An 8,290-nucleotide genomic window follows, 5' to 3' on the forward strand; every position below is an offset into this window, starting at 1 on the left:
AAACCCCCTCAAACCAAACTCCCTTTGCTCCCTTTCCTCCCTCCCATTCTGAAAACAGTGGCAGTCTGGGAGCTCTGCAGACACAAGTTACAGAATGTGCTCCATTTTGGAACATGTTCATCTGAACTCTCATGCAATGAGGATTCAGATTTTTGTGAGATCAGACCCTTTTAAAGTGGTCTACAGCCACGCAATTCTGTTAGGTCACAGCTGTAGACTGCTTTCTGGGGCCAGATCAAGTGAAGGCTGTCACTTCTTTCTGCATTCTTTCTCACACAATAGTTTATCAAATATTTTTTTCATAGTTTGGATAAAACCTTTAACACTTGTTCTTATACAAAGAAAATATATTGTTTAAAAATTTTGTTTTTATATTTTTAAAAGTTAAGCTAACCAAAGAAGTTAGAGAAGTTGCTCAATGTGGGTCAAAAGGCAACAAACACTTCAAGAGGACCTGAGGTTAGAAACATTCCATTTTCATATAATTGTTACACTTGTCAATCTTCTTAAGAGACAGAATTAAACAACCCTGCTACAACCTGCAACAAAAGGAATTGTTTTACTGTTTGCATTTAGGAGTTACAAAAGTGAAAGGTCAGCACTGCCTTAGCACACTACAGATAGTAGCTGCATCAGCTTCCACATACATTTTTCACGGTTCCATAGCATGATGTGGCCACTTTAATGCCATTCCCCTCTGTTACTGTTGACTCTGTGGTTAGTTAGGTTTAGCAAGCAAATTACAGTTACACTGCTCTGTCCTTGCAGAGTGTTCACCTAGGCCTCTAGCACCCATTCATTTAATGGCATGATGAGATCTCTTCCCAGATCCCAACAAATGCATCTCCTGTCATGCCACACATGCGTGACAGGACGTGCAATGGTGGGATTGAGGATTAGATCCCAATTGTGTTGCTACTAGTTGCCAGTGCAGGGGGGGCCAGGATCATGATCTCAATCATGATCCTGGGCTCCCCCTGCACCAGTTGAAGTCTGGGTGTTTGGTGAACCCGTGTGGTCCCAGGGCTGGAACTGACAATTGCAGTGTGCAATTGGGATCTGATCCATGTTTCCACAATCAGCTGACTGTGGTTCATAGCCCTGGACCACACCGGAGCCAGCTGAAGACTTTGATGTGGTCCCAGGGTTGGCAGAAATGTCAACAAACTCTGCCACGCAGCCATAATCAAATTTAGTTTAAGAGATTTTGGAAACTAGCCAGAAAATTGTTACACATATTTTGTGGAATAATTTTGTGACTGGTTTTGTGTTTTGTGGCACCATTAATTGCCTGAACAGGTGGGCAGGTTACTATTTAAGATGTGATTCACATGTTAATCATATCTTAAGCGTAACATCTGCCAGGAGCCCTAGTCCTGCCAGTTCTTATGGAAACCTGAAAGGAGGATGTGATAAGGACTAGGGCAAATCTAATACATTGGAGCCAGAGCTGCTTATATAAGACGCACCTATATATGCTATACTGACAGAATGGAAGGAATACTGTTAAATCTGCACTTCAGAAAGCATTACTGTTAGTTAGTTCACTTACCGCAAATTGCCTAACAAGCAGATTTTCCAGCAGCTCTTTCAGAGCTTTAACAAGCAGCCTGTCCTCTGCTAATACAACCTACAGGCAAATATTCTTGGGTGCCTCATGAATGGGGACAACTTCAGTACAGTGTTGTGTTTAAAAATGTATACTTAGTAAAAACAAGACTATCAACTGAAATATTTCCTTTTAAAAATATTACAACAGAAACTTATTTAAAATAAATATTCCATTGTAGTGTTAGGAAGTGCTGAAAAACTAAGTTGATTGAATTAATTTTCACTTTTTAAACTCAGAAAAATATTTAAAGGTCACAAATAGGAACAGTGAGCGATAAACATAATAATAATCTGAGGTGACATTAGAAACATATGTAAAGACTTCTGTGTCTCTAATTATTCGTCACTAAACTGACTCCTATTGTTCTGTGCTTTACCTCGTGCTTAAAATGTATTCTCCCAAATTCTCTTCTCCTTTAGAAAGGATTTTTCAGCATTAGAAAGCTTAGGTCATTTAGCGAGAGAATGATTCATGTTGGATTAATTTTAAAGCAGATATCAAGTCTCTCTCATCCTGGTGATAAAGGATTTTGTTTTCACATGATGCATTTAAACCCTCTCCAGTTTCTAAAAACCTCCCTCAAATTTTTCCAGCCTGACAAACAGCTCTCTTTCTATCACAGTCTTTTATCTTTGTGTGATCTAGAGAGAAATTGGAGTGATTTAAGTACAGTAAAATCTCCTGTAATACTCCATGGTAAAAGTTGCTATGCATAGTATCCTATGTTACTGAAAGCTGTTTGTATTAAAGGTAACCTACAGAGAGATTTAAAAATAGACTGATGCTCTTTTTTCACTTCTTTAAGCTGTATTACATCCAAAAAAGTATTACCTTAAAATAATATTATGATGGTCAAGTCAAAATTTAGGAAATGCCAGAACTAAGGAAAATGTGATTATCCACACCAGAAGACAGGTGGGTGATCCAGGCTGACCCGGACAGGCTCAGCGAATTGTCGGTGTTTAACACCAAAAAATGCAAGGTTCTCCACCTTGGGAGGAAAAGCCTGCAGCATCCTTATAGGCTCGGCAGTGCTACACTGGCTAGCACTATGGAAGAAAGAGACTTGGGGGTCATCATTGACCACAAGATGAACGTGAGCCTGCAATGTGATGCTGTGGCTAGTAAAGCAACCAAAATGCTGGCTTGCATCCATAGATGCCTCTCAAGCAAATCCCAGGACATCATTCTCCCCTTGTACTCGGCCTTGGTGAGGCCACAGCTGGAGTACTGCATCCAGTTTTGGGCTCCACAATTCAAAAAGGATGTGGAGAAGCTTGAGAGAGTCCAGAGAAGAGCCATGCGCATGATCAGAGGTCAGGAAAACAGACCTTACGATGACAGGCTGAGAGCCATGGGGCCCTTTACCCTGGAAAAGCGGAGGCTTGGGTGATCTGATGGCCACCTATAAGTTTATCAGGGGTGACCACCAGGATCTGGGGGAACGTTTGTTCACTACAGCACCCCAGGGGATGACAAGGTCAAGCAGTTATAAACTACTGCAAGACTGTTTCAGGCTGGACTTAAGGAAGAATTTCTTTACTGTCCAAGCCCCCAAGGTCTGTAATAGCCTGCCATCGGAGGTGGTTCAAGCACCTACACTGAACACCTTGAAGAGCAAATTGGATGCTTATCTTGCTGGGATCCTATGACCTCAGCTGACTTCCTGCCCTTTGGGCGGGGGGCTGGACTCAATGATCTTCCGAGGTCCCTTCCAGCCCTAATGTCTATGAAATCTATGAAATCTTTCTACGAAATCTATGAAATCTAATTAAAGATTATATTATAAATGAATCAGCACAAGGGGGATGAATTAAGGTTGCACAGGCAACTTTAATGTTGGCATTTCCTTACAGTTTGAACACTTAACTTTGCAACTGTGACTTCCTTTTCACATAGTTTGTGGAGGTAATCGTCTCATGAAAAATAGATGAATTCTCCTATTTTCAGAAGAACCTCCACCACGTTTTATCATGTGAAATCAAACTTTTAGATGTATCACTCAGATTTCTATCATTTGATATAACCAGCTAATTAGCAGAGGTAGTAGATTGTTATCCTCTCTGTGGGCAGGCAACTGTGGAGGAATGACATAAGCTGTTTTATCAGTGGGTTTGCAGCTATTTGCTGACAGCAAAGAAACAGAGATTCAAGACTCCTGGGTTCATTTCTAGGTGTGTGCTTTAAAAGTTACAGACCATTCTTTCCATCTGCTTCCAGACAGTCTTTATCCTTTCAGACTCCTAAACACTGCCCTTTTCCTCTCAGCTTTTACCTACCCCCAACACCTCCTGCCTCCAAACCCCTGTTCCTATCCATCCCCCTCCACCTCTGAATTCATATACTTCCCTCTCCTCCCATCTGCTCCTGTCCACCCCCTTTCTGACTCATACTCCCCCCACCCTGTTTCATTTCTCTACATTAGTCAAGCTATTTTTTATTTCCTTCAATGCCTCGGTTCCAGCAGGGGGTGTTTTTTGAACACAGGAAAAGCAGTTTCCCTTCTCTCTATTACTGTGCCTGATGCCAACATAGCCCCTGGCTGCCAAAAGGAGAAACTGGAGGGAAACACTCAACTCAGAATCTTCATAGATGTTATGTGCCAAACTAAGAAATCTCAGCTGATCATCTGTAATATGACAGTTATAGAAGATCCTAATTTGGACAAATAGAGACGAATTTTTACAGGCACGGCAAAAGACATGTCTCTGGACACTACTGCCCTTCCCCTGCAGTTCAAGTTTCAGTCCTTTGCTCCAAGACATTAAAGTGCTATAACATTTTAATAAAAAGGAGGTAATAAAGTGGCCAGCTTTCAGGGAACAGAATTTCAGATGCAGTCCTACATATATGGTTATCATTAGCCATAAAATTGATGCCATCTAGTCTGTTTTGCCCCAAATAATAGCAGCCCTGAAACTGACAGTTTAGGAGCCTGGGCAATTGAGATTTACAAAATGCTGGCTCTGAGCAAGATGCTGCCTTGGTGCCTATCCAAGGCCAGTTTTTCAAATTCAGAACAAGAATCCCATTTCTAGGGAACCTTAGGGGTACTGGGACAAAGTCTAAAAATTCAGAACTGTCCTGGAAAACGTAAGATGGTTGGTTGCTTTAGAACATACGAATTTCTTTTTGTATACATTAGCAAAATTATTTATATCTTCCCCAATTTCATTATCTTAAAAAGCTGAACCATTTCTGTTGAAACTTTCCAAACAAGTCAGCTTGGTACCCAACAAGGGTAAAAGGGTTAAAGTCTAGTAAAGTTACAAGCAACTGAAAACAGGATCTTATAATGGGAACTGTGGAGCAACCTTAAGAATAAGAGGTGTTAAAAGCTGCTTGCATAGGTGAATCAAGTCACATCTCCACTTGCTAAAATAGTAGCTCTCCTTGTCTACACAATGAGATTAGTGCCACTCCAGTAACGACAGCAACTCAGTACTGACGGCTGGAATTAGGGTAGTTCCTCAAGAGATGAGGCATTAAAATCAACAGGAATATCAAGTTGCTACAGCATGGTCCAGTGAGAAAGTACTTGAGAGAGGAAGCCCTGAATTCTCTCCCAGGTTCTGACATTTACCTGCTGCATGACCTTAAAATGTCAATTAGCCTCTTTGTCCTGCAGTTTCCATTCCAACTCAGTCTTTTCTATTCTTACTGTAAATTCTTAGAACAATGGAACTTTGAACTTAGAACTTTGTTTCACCATTTTTGCTTGTACAGTAGCTAGAAATGATCTCATCAGGGTGGAGGGCCCAGGGCAAAGCAGCCTGCATGGGGCCCCTCTCCCCATCCCACAGCACACTTATGTCAGGGAATCAAAGCCCCAGCACACTGGACACGGTGGGAGGGGTGGTGACTGGAAAATCCAGCTGGAACAGGTAAAGAGACATTCAACCCAGCAGGCAGGAAGGTGGGCTAAACTTCAAATGCAGCAGCTGCAGCCTCTCCCCCCAGATCCACAGGGCCCCCCAAAGCATAGGGCCAAGGGCGGTTGCCCCAATTCGCACCCCCTAGGCACAGCCCTGACAGTAGCTAACACAACAATCTCACTTGAAGCCTCTACGTATAAGAGTAATGTAAATTAAAAAATCTTATTTGATATACTGTTGTGCTAATTTTTTCTCAAAAACTTTTGATTGCCAAAAGGTTAATTTAGTCACTGTGATAAAAAGTGCCTTAAGTGGGGGTTCCCCGAGTGACGTACTATCCGTCCGGTGCAGGGCCTCTCCCCTCAAATTACCTGCCACGACTTGGTGTTATTAGGTAAAGGGAGGATTCCGTGGAGCTCTTCTTCCTGGGGAGCCCCTGGGGACAGTAGTACTCACAGTTCGGGTGCGATGTTCCACGGGGCTCTGCCTCCCCTATACCCCATCCACTCACCAACCGGATGGGCGCCAACGGTGTGGTTTGGTCATGCTTGATTGACCCCTGCTTGCTTCAGCACCTGTGAGTAGGGCGCTTCTGGTTTTGTGCCTATTCTTTTTTTTGTCAAAAGAAATAGACCTCTGGGGAGAAGAGGGATGTGGAGTTGCCTCCTTTCTCCCAGCCTTCTACAGGGGGCTCAAATGCCTCCCCTGCTCTGCCTGCCGGCATTGAGCCAGCTGCGCTGTTCCTGTCTGCTGCAGGAGCCTCAGCACATCTGGTGCGCTCCACACCAGTGTGCTCCCTCACTCTCCCCGCCCCCTGGGTTCCAGTGGGGCTTTTAAATCTTCCCACGGCGGCTGTTCCGGCTGCCACGATTGGCTCAGATTTTCCCTGCCCAGGGAACAGCTGATTAAACCACCAGTGTAATGCTGGCTCACGTGGCCGCGGCCGTGGTTCCTGCTCTGGCTCCTGCTGCGCCCCTGGAGGTAAGTTTCGCCCGTGTGGGGGCTGTTTGTGGGGTTTGGAGCCCGTGGGGACTGCCCTCTCCCCTTCAGAAGCCTGTGGGGGCATCTCACCGCCACAGTCACTGAAATGCACCAAACGTTTAACTCCAGAGTGGGCCTTATGGACCTAGCATGCAAGGGTCTTGGACTGGCCCTGCACAAGGCCAACACTGGTAGCTAGATGATGTGGCTTCACAGGCTGCATCTGGTATCTCTGACACCCCTAGAGTAAGGCGTCTTAAATAAAAAATTGTGACCTGAAAGAGGCCGGCTCTGCTTACCTTGGAAGTACCTAAACGAACTCAGGGCCTTCCTACTTGACATTACATTTCCAAGAGCGTCACCAGGTAGAGGTAGAGACTGTGGAAAAACAAAAATACGTTTCTAGCAGAGAGATTTACCAATCTGAACTACCATTTGGGAAATATGGCCAAATGAGTAACTATTTTTTTTTTCTGAGAAATCAGGCAGTTCAGGCTGGCAGTACATTCTACTGCACTGGGCAAGCATTTCTACCACAGAGATTTGCCAACCTGAACTGCTATTCAAGAGATACAGGGTCACAGACTAAAGAGGGCACTGAAGTCAGGCCCCCTGCTTTCTTGGCAAGGGGAAAAAACACTATGCAGCAGCAGCATGTCTCCTAATGCTCCTAAAAGAAAAGAACAAACCCTACTCATTTCTGTGTAAGCACTACCATTGGGAAAGAATTCTGGAATTATGACCCCTTAGGCTTAATGCAGTGGTTCTCAAACTTTTTCAGACTTGAAGCACCCCTTGTTAGACTGGAGGCACTCCTCAGAAAATCCCAGCTCCTAGTTTTCACTTATTTTTTAACTACAGAAAAACAATAGAGTAATTTTTCTGTTGCAAATAACTTAGACAGACCAGAACAGGTCAGAATGTTTCTAATACTATGGCTTCTCAGCTGAAATCTCTGGGTTTATCCTGTGAATTATGTTTCCACTCTTGACAGTGCTAATATTGTATGGCATCCTGCATCACCCTTGAAAGGATGTCAAGGTACCCCCAGTTGAGAATAACTGGCTTAGTGTATGGAGGTGCTTGAACACTACAGACTGGTAGGATTTCATATGTCCCCTTGTGTTGGCTGTTTCCTGTTTGATCTAGGCAGCCCCCTTTCCCTGTCTGGCGCATGTGGGTATTTTGGACCACTCTTCTGTGGTGCCTGTCCTGTTGTGGGTTCAGTTCACTGAGTCAGGTTTCTTTATTCATGGCAACAGAACCTAGACAGCCACAAGACTCCTTCCTCAGCTCACTCTCAAACAGCACCCATCCCTGCTTATATGTAACAGCAACAACCTGGAAGGATATCCTAATCCAGTGGTTCTTGAACAGGGTGCTGCAGCACCCCAGGCTGTCTGGAGATCCTTTCAAGGGTGTCACAGGGTACCATATAGTGTTAGCACTGTTAGGTTTACAAATAAGGTTCAAAAGATAAACCCAGAGATTTCAAAGGGAAATTCATAGTTCGGGGTTTTCTGAGTTATTTGCAACAGAAACCCCCCACCCTTGCTCTATTATATTTCTGTAAGAAAAAAAAAAAAAGAGAGAGAGAGAGAAAACAAAGAGCTGGCATTTCTGAGGGGGAATCACAAGTTTATCCAGTGGTGCTGCAGGGCTAAAATGCTTGAGAACCATTGGCCAAACCTTTAAAGTTATACAGTTCCCACAGTGCCTCATCCCAGTGCCTTGTACAGGGAGCCCAGGGGGTCAATGCAAGAGTCTGGATTACACTCTGCAGACAGGTCACACCGAGGCTGGTAACTCCAGCTCTGTGGGG

This window comes from Gavialis gangeticus, unplaced genomic scaffold (assembly GCF_001723915.1).
Source record: "Gavialis gangeticus isolate Ggan-Ray unplaced genomic scaffold, GavGan_comp1, whole genome shotgun sequence".
Taxonomy (NCBI): Eukaryota; Metazoa; Chordata; order Crocodylia; family Gavialidae; genus Gavialis; species Gavialis gangeticus.